This window comes from Passer domesticus, chromosome Z (genome assembly GCF_036417665.1).
Source record: "Passer domesticus isolate bPasDom1 chromosome Z, bPasDom1.hap1, whole genome shotgun sequence".
Classification (NCBI taxonomy): Eukaryota; Metazoa; Chordata; class Aves; order Passeriformes; family Passeridae; genus Passer; species Passer domesticus.
Window position 1 is genome coordinate 26319954 of NC_087512.1, and position 15539 is coordinate 26335492.

The window sequence follows — 15539 nt, forward strand, 5'->3', positions numbered from 1 at the left end:
ATGAAATCTGACAATACAGATTTTGAAATTTTGACAGGATTAGGCCCTAGTCTCAGTTCAGATGTGAACTCTCAACTGCACTGGCTTTACACAGTATGATCCTTTCCAGTCCTATTTTAGCGCATTACTTCATCCAATCTCACAGACTTCAAGAGCAATATTTATCAGTGTTCTCATTCTACTCTTTAACTGTCTATTTTAGCCATTTCAGAATACCATCTAAAACTGTTTTGCTCTGAAACCTCAGGCAGGTTTTCTTTTCTCATTTGTAGTAACAGCATCATAGATTTTTTTTTCTTTTATCTTATTGATTGATGGGAAATCACCAATTTTTGGATGACCTTTTTGTGTCATTCTGGCGTTCTTAATAATCTCTTTACCTGATGGTAGAAAAAGAAGTAGCACAAGGTATGAAATCTCAGTTGAGGTTTTCTGATCAGAAAGGACTCAGTTCTGACCTGCAACATTCATGAGGGGGGAAAAAAATGGCAACATCAGAATTGAAAAAGCATTTTACACTGTTAGAATTTTGTTAAGCCTATATCTGTATTTATAGCTTGTTGCTTTTGTGTAACTTTTAACAAGAAATAGAAATTATCCAAATATAGGCAGTGCATAGTCTTGAATTCCTAGAGTACTGCAAGAAGCAAAATCTGCTGGGCACCATCTGTACCATTTCTATTGTTCGCCTGAGGAGAATCTCAAAAGCAGCCTTTTTACAAAGAACCACTGTGCTCTCTTAATTACAAGTCTAGAAAAAAGCCTAAGAAAATTTCTGGCAGCACCCACACTGACAGGAAATTCAAACGTCTTCGAGCACATAAGCCAGTGGAGCTGCTGAAACTGAAGTCAATCGGAGCAGGACTTTGTTTTGATGTGTGTGAGATCAGCCTGAGGCTGGAGGAGACTGTGTCAAGTGAATGAAAGAGAAGGAGCAGGAGGAGGAGGGTGAGGATGAACAGAGCACCAAAACACGTGTTTTTCTGTGAGTGTATGGTGGGTATTTCCATGCCCAGCCTGAAGACTCCCTACTCTGCCTGCAAACTTGCAAAAGCAGTTTGCCCTTGGGCATAATGCCAATCCTAAACAGTGTAGCTGGGATTTTCCCCGCAGGAAATCAGCATTTCCTGATGCCCTTTGGGGCAGACCATGCTCACAGGGCTGGCTTGAATTCTTCTTTCCAATCTGTGCCAGCTTTTTACAGAGACTGACACTGTAATTTTATTCCCTTTCCATGTTTCCTCTCCTTGACACATGGTGCTCTATCCCTCAAACTGTAAATCAACTGTACAAATCTCTGAGACAATTTTTAAAAGCCTGCATTTTTTTACCTAGTTGTATATTTATTGTTCCTGATCTCATTTGCATTCATGCATATACACACAGACTCATCAGTTTTACAACTGCTATTATCATCAGCTTAAAGAGAACTCTATCAGACAGACAAAACATAGCCCATTTTGATCTGCCAGGTTTAAACCAGTAAGACCTATTCAACTGAAAGCAATAACTGCAGGGTAACACAACAGTGTGGAAACAAAACCTTTTACACATTGGATAAGCTAAGATTACTTGGGATCAACACACTCGTAAAATGAAAAGGTGCAGAAATCCAATTTGCCTTCCTGAGCAGGAAGGGAGCCGAAAAAACCCCAAAACCAACCACCAACACACCATACACACAGTTAACTTCCCATCAGCATGCTCCTCAGTCCTTTGCTCACACTGAGGAATTTGACTCAGGTATTTTCTGAGTCTATTTAATTTTCTATAGCCGTTGTTTTCTTGATATTGCACTTATATGCTCTGCTTTCTGTTCTGGTGGGTTGTTCTTCACAGCTCAAACAAATAGCTGTAAGACTTTGTCTCAAAAATGAAAAATCTCTTTTCAATTCATAAAGATTTCTTGGCAAGCACCAAGCACTTTCCCTCCTCACTAATAAAGAAACTACATAGTTTTTTTCTTCCTGACAGAGAGTGACATCAGGAGGACTATTTGAGCTGAATTAGTAATCTTAGCTATTGACTCACTGCAAAGTGAGGAAAATCTTGCACAAGCAGGCTCCCCATATGCTCTTCCTCATGCTGCTTACTGTGCAAGAACTGGCAGTAGAGCTCTTCACCCGGGTCCCATCAGCTGTCTGGAAGGGTCACCATTTTGATTACCTGTAGGCCATTCCTTCTCCTAAACAACCAGTAAAGCTTTCTGGGGCAAGAAGGGCTGCACACAGAAATGCAGCTCAGCTGGCACACACTTGCACCTTTAGCCATGGGAAATTTGAAGGAACATTCAGTGGCAGGAATATAGCTGGAATGGTTGTTTCCTATTAGGAAACAACTGAGCTTGTTATACTGAAGGAGGTCTGCTGAATTTAGCATTTAAATTATTACTAGTAAAACTACACAAAATGAAGCATTGATCCTTCTGCATATGGATGACACTGAAATGCTGTCACAGCAGTTGTAATATTAGTGTCCAGAAAATCACGGTTGCAAACCACTGTGCAATCAGAGCCTATAGACCAGGATATATTAACAGCTATTTTTTATGTTATCAGAATGCACAAATCAGTTCCTTTGACTGTAGAGTGAAAATACTTCTCTTGCATTTCTATAACCAAGAAATAGAGGCCTTGACCTCTTTTCTGCTTGGATCCAAGTCCTATTCTGTTTCCTTCTGCTACTTGCCCCTGTGGGTTCTTTTCTTCAACCTTGAGAGGAATGGGTTGTCCCTACAGGGACAGGGATAAGTGTCAAATTCAGGTTAAGAATTTGTCAAGCTTATTTAGGGTCTTTTACCTCAGTTGCCCTTTTCTATCCTAAATTGACTCTACCCTGTCTCAGTGTTCCCTGAAGGAGCAATCAGCCCTCAGCATTGCCACTGACTGACAATCCTTGCTATTCTGCAGCTCTCATGCATTCTTTCCTGCCGTTTGCTAATGGCTGTCTTTCCCAAGTGCTTCAAAAGCAGAATAAAACATGCTTGACAATTTGGTTTGTATATGTCTTTAATTAAATCTTCCTGTTCTGCCAAACTAATCTCACACTTTCTGCACCCTGCAGATTAGTTTGCTGTTCATTTCTCCAGCTCTCTGATGAGAAAGGCTTTTTGAGTTCTGTGATACTGCTTTCATGGCTAATTTACTCTGTTAGAATAGGAATTTTATGAATCTACTCACATTGCAAATCCTCTCCATCATGTTCTTAAGGATTTCCAAACTTCTAAGAAATTAAACTTTTAGAAAGGAATGAAGTTCCTTTCTCTCACTCAATTTCATAAATGTTACCATTTGCTATAGCATTGTTTATGGTGCGTTTATGCAGCAGTAATAAGTATTTATAGGACACCCATAATTCTATAAGCATTATCCAAAGAATCAATGTGGGGAAAATGAGGATGAGAGTATATTCACCTACTTCTTAGATTACTCCTCACAGTTCATAAAACACTTGGTGTCCAGACCATAACTTCAGTGGAAGCAGAGGGTCGTTTCTGTAGCCAATATAAGCAGATGGAGCCCAAGTAAATTCTAATTCTTTTATCTGTGTGCAGTAGGTGGGACTAGCTTAAGAGTCAGAAAGAGAAAAAATGTTGCTCCATATTGTGTTTTCCAAAGTAAACAAACAAAAAGAGGACTGTGGTTCAGCCTGAATTCCTGACCTGGCATTGATTGTAGTATCACTGTATGATTGGCCCAGCAAGGTGTGAGGTTAAATGTTATTTGGGATCAGAATGAGCTGCCAGAGGCAGGAAAAGGTGGGAATCTCTTGAAACACTTACAGAGAGCCATTTCCCTGCTACACAAAGTGCCATAGATTTAGCTCAAACACACCCATGGTCCACCAGCTGCAACTGGTCCATAACATGAGGCAGAGATATAGCTTAGCTTTTGCCATCCCTTCCTAAATTGTGACAGAAATCTCCTCACATTTTACCCATGTATTTGGGAATCAATGGGCAACATCTCTTTGAAAGTTGAGGCATTTAGGCAAATTGGTATTTGGGTATGTGACTGTGAAACTAGTGACTCATCACAATACAGATATTCTTTTAAGAATCTATCTCTTAAGAACACTTTATTCAAGTAAATCTGAAAGTTTTTTTCAAAACTGTGGCAAATAGTACATGATTTTGGGCACAACTGAGATGAGGCCAGCAAGGAAACAGACTCACTGGCAGACCAAAGACATGGAAAGGACATAGTGTGTTTATATGGGATCCTCAGCTAGGCTATGATACCAGCACTGTGATGCCTCTAAACAGCCTTCTCAATGAGCTATGCTGGAGCACAATATCCCACTTTATTTTGGTAAGGCTTTGGCACCAGTCTCTGAACTGTTTGCCCTTTGATTACTGCCACTTGTCCCAGCTGTACTTCCATGGAAAGCTTGAATTTCTGGTGATTTAAGTGGTAAAAACTGAAGACGTAAACTGGACCCTAGTGGGATACTGAGGGTGGAAGGTCCTTCTGGCCCCTAAGAGTGCAGTGCTGTAGAAGAATAAGACCAAACTCATTCATTGTATTAAGAGCTGCCTTGGATGTCAGTGACGCAGGTCAAGACCTATCAACAACTATCTACCTGCTCTGCATCCAGGCAAATCAGCAGATGTGAAGAATGTCTGTGCAGCTGAAACCAGCCAAGTGATTATGGCTATACAGAGTGTGCTTTCTGCAGGCATCTCCTGCCCTACAGCCACTTGTGGCTATATCCAGTGTAGGAACTGGCTTTGCACTAGAGAGGCTGACATTGGGTTTGTGGGATTAAATGGTGGTTGTGTGTTATAAGATAGTGCAAGTTTTTCTCCTTGTCTACTTCACTCAAACGTCAAACAGTAGAAGCAGAAACACTTGATACATCACTATATGTCATAGAAAAGTTAGGAGAGGTGTCAGAAGGCAACAGGGCCCGGATAAAACTCAACACTTTCAGCAGATGAGGGAATTGTAATAACCTAGATAATGGCTCCAGAGGTCCCTCCTGCCTACAGCAGGGCTGGCACCAGCCGGTCCTGGGGGCATCCGTGCAGAGCACTGCATTTACTCCTCAACTCTGTGAACTCCTACTGTTGAAGAAACAACCTTTATGAAGCTACAGGCTTCATTTTCTATTTCTAGACATAAGTGCTCCCTCTCAGCAGTTTTTATTTATGGGCTGAATTACTGCTGAAACCGTAAATGTTCAAGGGTTTGGTTGCTTTGTGTGCCTTGGGTGAGAATGAAGTGGCAGCTTTTGCAGCCCCACAATGGCCATTTTCTTCCAGTTAGGGTGCAAATGCCAGCTGAGGTCTGGCACCTTTTCTCATTGTGGGGAGGTTGGATATTTTCTCAATTAGCTTTAAATTAACTGCCTCTTGTCATTATGAGTTCCCTGAGGATGGGTGTGAGGGTGTTCTCAAAAAGGTCCATAGGCAGTTTGCCTGTGTGTCCACTATCTGAGCACCCCCCAGACTGCACCTGCCATTTCTCATCCCTAGGTTTAAAGCTTTAATTAGGAACCTCCTGCACGTCTGGTCTTCACCATCTGGCATGCTGCAGAAAATATGCTCCGTTTTACTTATTGGCAAATCCTAAGCAAGTCATTTGTGTGTGTCAGAGGCTGGGACTGGAGGGGGTTAAGATGGGGTTAAAAATTTCCAAAGCTTTTTTATACTGGAAATAATCTAAAGGGAAAATGCAACCTGCATCCAAGTTTGGGTTAGCACTGAGAATATTTATGAATATGAGGCTTTATGCAAACATTTTCATTGTTGGGACTTCTGCATATGGACTGTGCTGCAGCATGCTGGAGCATGACCAGGTGTACTACTTCCCAAGCCAGAACTGGAAAGTACAAGACTACTTCTTATTTTTGGCTTTGCTTTGCAGTGTGTATCCTCACCAAGATTCAACATTTTATTTCCTCACAATTCACAGCCACATAATGAATTTTGTTACAAACCAGGGCATGTATGGTTAAATGCAAATCCTTGAACTATTTCTGAAGCAATTTTGTAATACCCTCTACACAGGAATGTCTGTAACCTTTTCATATTAATACATACATAACTCATTTCTATCCCTCTTTTTAGCAGACTGTGAAGATGTAGACTGTAATTATAAATACCCAGCTGTAGCTACTGAGACGCAACTCTGATCAACAAATCTGTGAATGAAGAATAGATACCACACTGTCCAAAATCTTGAAAGCCAGTGAGAAAGTGCTTGCCTGTGTTTGCCTGCCTTATCTGTTAGTTCAAGAGACAGCAACATTTTTCAGGGCATGTCTTGGAACCATTACATGAGACGGGGAATCCCACAAACTGATTTGTATTTGTAATGTCTCTTCCTTTAATAATCTGCTGTTGAGTGAACTGTAATTGCTCCAGCCTTGCATACCATAAAAAAATCCCGGTAATGGGACAAAAGTGTGTCCCAACCAGGTCTGGCTGCTGGGAGGCTAGACATGACAAGCTCGATGACAGCAAGCAGCACAATGAATGACACCATCCACAAGGTATTTTTCAGAGCTGCAAAACATAGAAAGAAGAAAACCAGAAGAAAATCTGGAGTGTTAACAACTCAATTCTCCTTCAACAAAAGCAGCATGAGTCCATCTAGAAAGGAAAATAAAATAAAATTAGGAGAAATTCAGTTTAATGCAACTGTACTACCTGTAATTTTAAAGATAGATAAAGGACACAGAGCCTTAAAAAATTAAGTAGGAACTTAATTGTTGAAAGGAACAGTGGCAAATATAGACCTGCTTGGATTAAGTTTCTTTATTTGCCAGAAGTACTCTGTTAGGTGTCTGTTCTTGAGATTTATATTGGACCATTATCTCTGCATGGGGCTAGTGAAGACAGCTTTTGGATACGTCAGCTTTGACAGAAAGTGGCCAAAAGGTTATATTTTCTTGTAGTAATTTTGAAGGGTACCTGTAGTGCAAGCAGAAGTGATCAGGCTAAACTGTAACTGAACACCAGTTTCTACCTCCAACCTGTTTCCGACCTAGTGTTTATGCCTCTTTTTTCTAACATCAGCTGCCATATTGCTGGAGTGACGTATTTTATGGTGGAGTTGGCTATACTTTCATGATTAAAGTATTTCATATAGAAAAAAAACCAGGATCGATAGCCTAATGTGTGCTAAAATGTTACTAATGTTCAACTTGGTTTGAATTTTGGATGCAAATTCCAGTCAGTGTTTATTCCGTGGGAACCGTTGCTCTTAACCCTCAGGGTTTAAATCCCCGGGTGATAAGAAATGCGGTACAACCTTTAGAACTGAGGAAACCAAAACACATCGAGCCATTATTCTTTGCGGTTGCCCACAAAGGGGAAGGAGCTACTCCATTCTCATCCTTAATTTGGTTTGCCGGTGTTCCCCCGGGGAGCTTGGAGGGGGGCATTGCAGACACACGTGAGAATGGCACTCACGCCTTAAGTCTCCAAAATTTGCCTTCAATCTGTCCTCGCCAAAGCGTTTGAAGGGAGGCTTTTCAGAAGCTCCCACGAAGAGCCATCAGGATCTGGTGGGGGCCGGCTCGCCCTGTAAAAGGTCTGTCCCTAATTGCAGGCGGTGAATGGCCTGGCAAAACTGCTCCCTTCTCCTCCCCTGGAAACTCTCACGCTTTTGAATTCTCTGGACGCAATTACAGGTCAAAGTCTTTGTGACCAGTCCTGACATTTTGGTTTCAATGGCATTTTGCCTGGGGGCATTAGCACGTCCTCCTCTCAAGTCGAGCTGAGAGGACCCTTATTAGCTCCTCACTGTTGTTTTGTTAATCTGGTGAATGGCTCTCGAGGAAACAACAAAGAAAATGCTTATTAACGGTGAACACTTCATCCATTGTAAAACACCATGCCTCCAAAGAGATCAGAAAATGATGAAATTTATAAGGAAATGTTACTTTGACCATAACCATCAGTCTTAATTATGTACCATAGCACAAACTTCTTTGGATCTTTAGAAAAGGTCAAGACCTGCAGCTCACAGATCCATGGTAAACAGCAGTGACAGCAAAATAGTTATTTGAGTGAGGATTTTTGTCAAAAAATAACATTTACTCCTGTGTTTGGCTATCTACTGCATAGATAAATTGCTCTGAGTGGTAAGTGAGCAAAGAACTGGATTTTATATCACTGATACTATGAGATGATGTTTTAAATACTTTTAAGAATATCTAAAATGTACTAATGTAAGATTTTAGATTACTCTTTTTTTCTTGAAACTAGAGCCATTTTTTGGAACTCAAGAAGCACTCTACAATGCTACTCCTGTTCCAACAGGAATAAATAAAATTTATCCTTACTCCTAACCCACTACATAATTTCTGACATCTGATTTATCACACTCTAACATAATGATTCAGCTGCATTTCTTTCATGCACTGTTCTATTCACTCACAAGAGAAAGAGGAAGCAATGTACGTGCTGTGCAGAGACCTCCTTCAGTTACAGCCGCAGAACAATCAACATTACCTCATTAACTTTTGTGGTTCCTTGAAAGCAAAAAAATCCAGATTTTCCTCTCTCCATCTGCCACTATAATGCAGCACAGACGATTGGGTGAGAAGTGAGTCGCCTCAATTTGAACAAAATCTTCAAGGCAGGAATCCATGACTGCTAAAATGACTGTTCAGACTATCCTACTGCTCCCAAACCGAATGACTTGGAAGCCAAAAATACATTTTTTATTACACTGGTAATAAGACAGGAGACTACTCAATTCTCCATTACATTATTTTTCTTTTTCTTTTCCTTTTCCTTTTTCTTTTCCTTTTCCTTTTTCTTTTCCTTGTTTTCTTTTTATTTTCCTTTTTTCTTTTTTTCCTTTTTTATTTTTCTCTTTTTCCTTTTTTTTCTTTCACTCTTTCTCTTTTCCTTCCTCTTTTTCATAGTAGCACAAGCATAGTAGGACACTTTTGTAAAACCCTGAAGAGACAAGACACATTGTACCAAAGATGGCTGGCAGGATGCACGACACTCCTGCCACTCCTGAATTCTGAGCTACAGGTCTTTGGTAGTGGAAACAGGGGCATGCAGAGTATGCAATGGACACAGCCGAAAACCTGAGGCTTTGAACCTCCTCATGTTTAGGTCATTTTTTGCGGGGAATCAGGGACATCTGAGCTTTTTGAACACAATCATGTGCCACTACAGGGCTGAAAGGGAAGGTGTGTGTGAGTCAGCTGATGGAATGGTCAGGCATCAACCACTGCCTGCTGACCACCACAGGAAATACTGGGTTTGACTGTGCTGCTCCAGGTGATGGGACTCTAGCACTTGAGCCCTTACAGTGCCAGTGTTGAGGTAACCTGATGGCAGAAATAGCATTTAACAGACACTAGCTCAGGCTCAGAAAGCCCTTCAAGATATGCTTCTGTATGGGACTTCTGTTTTTATGGCCTTTCAGCAGGCTAAACATGTGTGAGATCACTGTAAATGAAACAAGAGAGCACTACAATATATTTTACCCTCTGTCTCCACATTTCTTTTACACTGAATTCACTCCAAGTAAGGTATAGCAGAACAGTGAGTTAGGAAAACACTCAGCATACGCATTCCTAGATAAATTTATTATCAACACTCTCAGTGGTCTCAGTGTAAATCTTTAGGTCATTGTCTAGAGGTTTTCTCTGGAACGTCAAGGAAAATGGTAACACTGTTCCTCAAAAGAGGCATTTCCTTATGAGTAAAGTTAGTGCTTTACTAACCTTGGCATGCAACTGGACACAGCTGTTTTAGGTAACCACTGAATGCTCTGAATTCTTCCTAACAAGCAGGCAAATGCAGCAAACACCGCACTGGCATAAATGTCCCCTGCACAATAAGGACCAATACCTAAATCTTTAGGTGCCAGTTTCTGATGAGTGGTACCTTTGGGTACCACTGTCAAAGGTACAGCTGTCTTGCTGGCTCTACTGCTACAAAATCTGCCTGAAGGAAAGTTCAGACCTTTTACTCCAACAGAACTTCAACGATGATCAATTCATTTAGAATGCTGTTCAGTGAAGCATATAAGCAACCACTTAATTAAAGCAAAGATGTACTGCCATTGTTTTTAAAGATTTGGGGTAAAACTCAGGCAAAATAGACCTAGAGAAAGTACTCCTTTGGAGAAGTATCAGAATAATTATTCCAGAAGAAAATTAGATAAAGTTCAATGAAAAATCAAAAAGAGAAAAGTGTATATATTTCTACCATTCAAAAAGAAATTATACCACTATATGTCTGAATTGTAGTTAATTTCCAGAGGTTTTGAGTTAAAAAAGGCAGCCATTGTCCTTGACTGAGGAAGATTAGATTCCAGTCTAGAAGAACATTACCAGGGTGACAACTGCTAGAATAAATACTGTGATAGACAGCGAGATAATTTTTAAAAAGTGAACAAAATTTAACCATGCTGGAAGTGGGAGCAGCCATAACAACTTAATATATTACTACTGTTTTCAAGGCTGTAAGGTTGACCTAGTGAGGTAAAACTGTCAGACTCTGAATGTCTGCTTGCTGCTTACCTTCCATCATTTGCTGGGTGGCTGAAAGTGGTATAAAACCCAAAGAATTAATTAAAACAAACAAAAAAAAAATCAGTAATAATTAAATGCTTTCTTACGCATTCAGTCTGCTGAGAAGCTCTTAAGGACTGCTACAGCAATACTGGGATCCTTCTGTAACATCATTCTTAACAGCATGCCTAGGGGAAATGCAGATGAAATTAATCAAGAATTCCAACTGATTCTTTCCAAACTGCAGCTTTCTGGGTTGTGGTTTAGGAAGGGTATTCCCCAATTTAGTGCTTCCAGTGCAACTGTGCTGGCACTCACTTCTCCTCCCCTCTAGATGGAAGCACAAAAGGCAAAGATCATGTGTTGTGGTAAGAACAATTTACAAGAAGCAGCAATAAGATAAGAAATAGTAGCAGGAACAATACTAAATAACAAAAGGATACAAGGAGAGGATGATTTACATGCAAAATGCTCACCAAGCCCAGGACAATGAAACAATAGTGGACAGACCCTGTGCCTGCTTTCCCCCTGACCAAGAAGGAATATTCTTTCTTCTTGGAGAGAGAAAGGGTCCCTTTCCTGCCCCTGGCAGGGATGTAAGATGGTATCAAATAACACAAAACCTTGGTCCTGCCCACTCCCACTGATCTGGTCCAGAATGAGGACATGTATATAGAAGTGGATAGTACCTTTTAACAACTTATCCTAACTCTTAATACATCTACTAAGTGTAGCAGAAGACTTGGTATCAGTTGGTACCTCAAGATAGCAGGGCTCATGGCTCCCTCATTTATCTTATTTACACAATTAAAGGTTCAGATGTGAGTAAAAAAACAGCAGCGCAGCAGCAGCAGCAGCAACACAGTGCATATGGCAGAAAATATCCAATTAATAAATCTGTCTGGAAGCGGAGGTACCAGCACTTGCTATCAAAACCAGAATTCACATGGAGATCATTACAATTCAAACAGCTATTTGACCTGACTTTTAAAAAGACCAGAATAAAGTAGCCTGATTGAATTCCCCAGGGAATCTGGTGTTCAGCTGGGACAGGATTTAGCTTTGTTAACTGTCCATACAGTGGCAATTGTTTAAACTGGAATAATAAGGTTTGAATTCCCAGGGTCAGCAGGCCAACTCAAAGTGTATTTTTAAAAGAAAAGCGTATTTTATAAAGCAATCAATAAAGCTCAGAAATTAAGGTGGCATCTGCTCCATTTTTTTCAAAAAAGACCTTGCATAGTAGTGGCAAATTGCCTTATTTCTTTGTTTGGGTTAATTTGAAAATATATCTGATTGTAAAAGTGTCCTTGGAGGACTGCCATCAGGTACAGCAGTCATATGCAGCTCTCCTGGGCTGGCTTTGTATAAGAACTATAAGAAATATTTCACTGAAACTGAAACCAAACCTGCTGTATGAAGGTGACTAGCACATATTCTCATTTTCAGGTAGGTTGGTAGTACCAGACAGAGCAAGTCCTTTTGTAGACCTGATTTACAAAAAGAACCACTAGTTCTTGTTTATCATTATTTTTCTTTTCTTTTCAGTTGTAATAATCCATCAAGTGACTAGCAAACTGTCAGTGAAGATTGTCTTTTAGGACATCTCAGTCAGGTAACAATCATAATTACTTGGACATTAAATTTCTTAATAATCTATGACTTTTCAGCATGCATTTGAAACATTAAACTCTGTTCTGTTTCATTATGAATTACACAGTAACTTTTTATGCAACCACCTCTAGCCTGATCATATAGATCCACTATAAATCAAAAGTATCTTCAATTACCATGGAGCAAGCTTTGTCTTTGCACCTACACTGTAAATGTCATAAAGCTTGTATAAATCAAACAAACTATTGCACATTGTTAGGATTTAGGTTTGTACTGCTGCTCTCACTATTCCAGGCTTGCAAAGAATATTTCAATCTCACAGACTCAGTCAGCAGTTAAAATAAACGGCATTAACAAATCATTACAAATTTGTTATGGAAAGTAAAAAGCAAAATAAATATACATTTCTCATCTCAGAAAATGTTTGTTTAAATTTTCCAACAGGATTTGTTACATTGTGATCACTTATATCACTCATTTCAAGCCCTGATGTAGATTTAGCTGCACTGCAGAGACCATGGAAGTAAATTAATGCTATGCATTCAAAACCTGACCTCTACACCAGAGCTCTGGAAACATTACCAAGAGAAGCCTGCATGTGTGATCTGAGGGTCTATGAAGAAAATATTTTCAGTAGTTCACCGGATGTTGTCTGTAGGATCCGTTTTTAAAATAGACATAGTAACTCTCTTCTGTTAAGTGTTCTATAAAAACATACCAGAATATTTTCTCACATGTTTACCTAGCTCTTACAGTGACAACACAAGTACCAAGTATAAGACAGTTCACTTTATCCTGTCCTCACAACTGAATCAGATCCTTAACAGGCCTTGTGGGCAACTGGAAAGGGTTATCATACCCACATAAAATTTCCGCACAATAACAGATTCTAATAACTCTGCAGCACAACTCCATAATACAGAGTAAACTATGCCTAAAAACACAAATCTCAAGACCTTCATTTTTTATTTATTCTGCAAAGTATAACTAGAATCTAAAAAAATATAAAGGGTTGTTTTTCAAAGAAATTTTGAGCAGTTAAGCTCAACTCCATTAAAAATGCTGCTCAGCAGCTCAAGAGAATCCTTTTCCTCACTTACCCTTTGAAGATAACTTCTACTAATCATCAGACTGTGTTCATCTTAGGAATTATGATAGTTCATCTGTGTGTGAACTTATTTGAAAGGTGCAGTTCCTACCTGCTGGTATAAGTCTTACAGAATGCTACAAAGAGTAGGAAGAAATTTTATTGCATTTTTTGTCAGTGAAATAAATTAAATCTGAAGTAAATAGGTATGGGATTTCCAGGGTTAAATCACTTTTTAGCAATAATTATTTCTTTTGCAATCAGTGGCTAATTCTGACAATGATGTTCATTATTCATTATCATGCCTAATTTTTTGGAAAATTGTGTATAGAGGGTCTACTTTGTTCAGCTATTTTTAAAATCTCTCCCTGTGGGTATAATTGATCAAAGCTGCCTCTCAGTTAAGCTCTGTATTCATAAGAAAGGACAGGATAACCTCCTGTCATGAAACATAAAAGTGCTCAGTGTTTCTCCTTCTTGGGTAAACAAACATATGCCTTCAGAGCAATCCAAAGCCCAAGGGAGGACAGGTGAACTTGCTTCAATGTAGTTTCTATTCTAACCACAGAGCATCCTCCTCATCTTCCTGAGGCAGAAGGATGGGGTGTTCTTTGCATTAGATGTCAGAGCAGAATTCTCCTACCCTTCCCTTTTGTCATCTCAACCAGAGTCATGAGGAGGTAAAGTGAAGGGTGTTGGCTTGACACAGAGATACGATTTTCAGTCATTATCTTCAAAGCAGGCAGCATCTCGTCACCTGCTGTCTGTTTTACCTGCTAATTAAGGTAACACACCTTCCCTTTGATGTATAGGGTTGGCCAGCAGCATAGCTTCTTCACGGTGTTGCTCACAATATGAGGAAATGTATAATTCAAAGCTATTCAGTGTTTATTAATAGAACAAAGAAAAACACACCCATGTCTCACTTCTTCATGTACCTGAAGCATTACTATGGAGTGCTGACCTGTAATTTGGGTTTTAAATAGTGAAAAAATCACCTGATCTTGGGGATAGGGAAATGTCACTGTAATTTAGGAGCCATTGCTTCTCACGACCCTATCTCCCCTCAGCCCAGATGGAAATATTGTCACTTCCAGTACCACAAGGATGTGATGACCTCACTGAATTAGTCCAAACACTGTCCTAAAATGGCAAAGCTGCTACTTGTTTATCCATGTGTGTTTTCCAGATGTAACTGCTGCTGCAGGGCTGCAATTGAAATCACAGCACAGATCACATCTTGTGTGATCTGCCATTATCCCATGTGAGTTGCTGGTTGCCCTGCACTTCCCAGGGCTGGTCACACAGGCACGTGTGTAATAGTTAAGAATGGCAATCTAAAGGGAAAACTTCCAGGTATGTTTGTAATACTACTTAATGACTGGAACCTTGTTTGGTACAGGCTTTAGCAGATAATTGTACCCAAACATGGAAATCTTTTGTGAAAAACGGTTGTTGTCCCTTACAGGAATGCCCCTTTATAGAAATAGAACTCCCACACAATTGAGGAATTACATTACTAATACAGAATCAAATTATTTTCTGAACTATCTTTTGTATATAGTCTTTTCCATTATAACCACATCCTGTAGCCAGTGCAAAATATTCCAGGTTATGGCATGGACTTCTGTGTTTAGAAGACACCAAAAGTCAGAAGTGCTTAGGACTTGGGGATAGCAAAGCTTCATCTGTGGTGAGTCCCACAGCTTGGCACCACTGAGAAGAGCCTGGTCCATCCTCTTGACACCCTCCCTTCAGATACTTACAGACATTGGTGGTGTTCAGTCTCAATCATCTGTTCTTGAGGCTGATCAGGCCCAGTTCTTGCAGCCTTTCTTCATAAGAGAGATGCTCAAGTCCCTTAGTCAGCTTTGTTGCCTTTCTGGACCTGCTCCAGGAACTCCATGTCTCTCTTGTCCTGAGGAGTCTGGAACTGGACACAGAACTCCAGATGTGGCCTAGCCAGGGTTGAGTAGAGGGATAGGATCACCTCCCTCCACCTTCTGGCAATGTTCTTCCCAATGCCCCACAGGATACCATTGGCATTCTTGGTCACGAGGACGCACTGCTGGCTCATGGACAGCTTGTTGTCCTCAGGACCCCCAGGCCCTTCTCTGCAGAGCTGCTCCCCAGCAGGTCAGCCCCAGGGGCCTGAGGCTCTTCCTCCCCAGGTGCAGGTCCCTTCATTTGCCTTTGTTGATTTTCAGATGATTCTTCTCTGCCCATCCCTCCAACCTACCAAGGTTCTTCTGAGCACTTCAGGGTATTGGCCACCCCTCTCAGCTTTGTGTGCTCAGTGCATTTACTGCAAATGGAGACACATGTCCCTTCTTACAAGTAATGAACAAGT

General features: G+C 40.3%; 1 long non-coding RNA gene across 1 annotated transcript; it reads right to left on the minus strand.

Annotated features, from left to right (window-relative positions):
- Positions 1–6385: 6385 nt before the first annotated feature.
- LOC135289649 (uncharacterized) lies at positions 6386–15244 on the minus strand. Its single transcript, XR_010352399.1, has 3 exons — positions 14956–15244; positions 10596–10676; positions 6386–6595 (listed from the first exon to the last, which is right to left on the minus strand). It is a non-coding gene; the product is annotated as an uncharacterized LOC135289649 (long non-coding RNA).
- Positions 15245–15539: the final 295 nt, after the last annotated feature.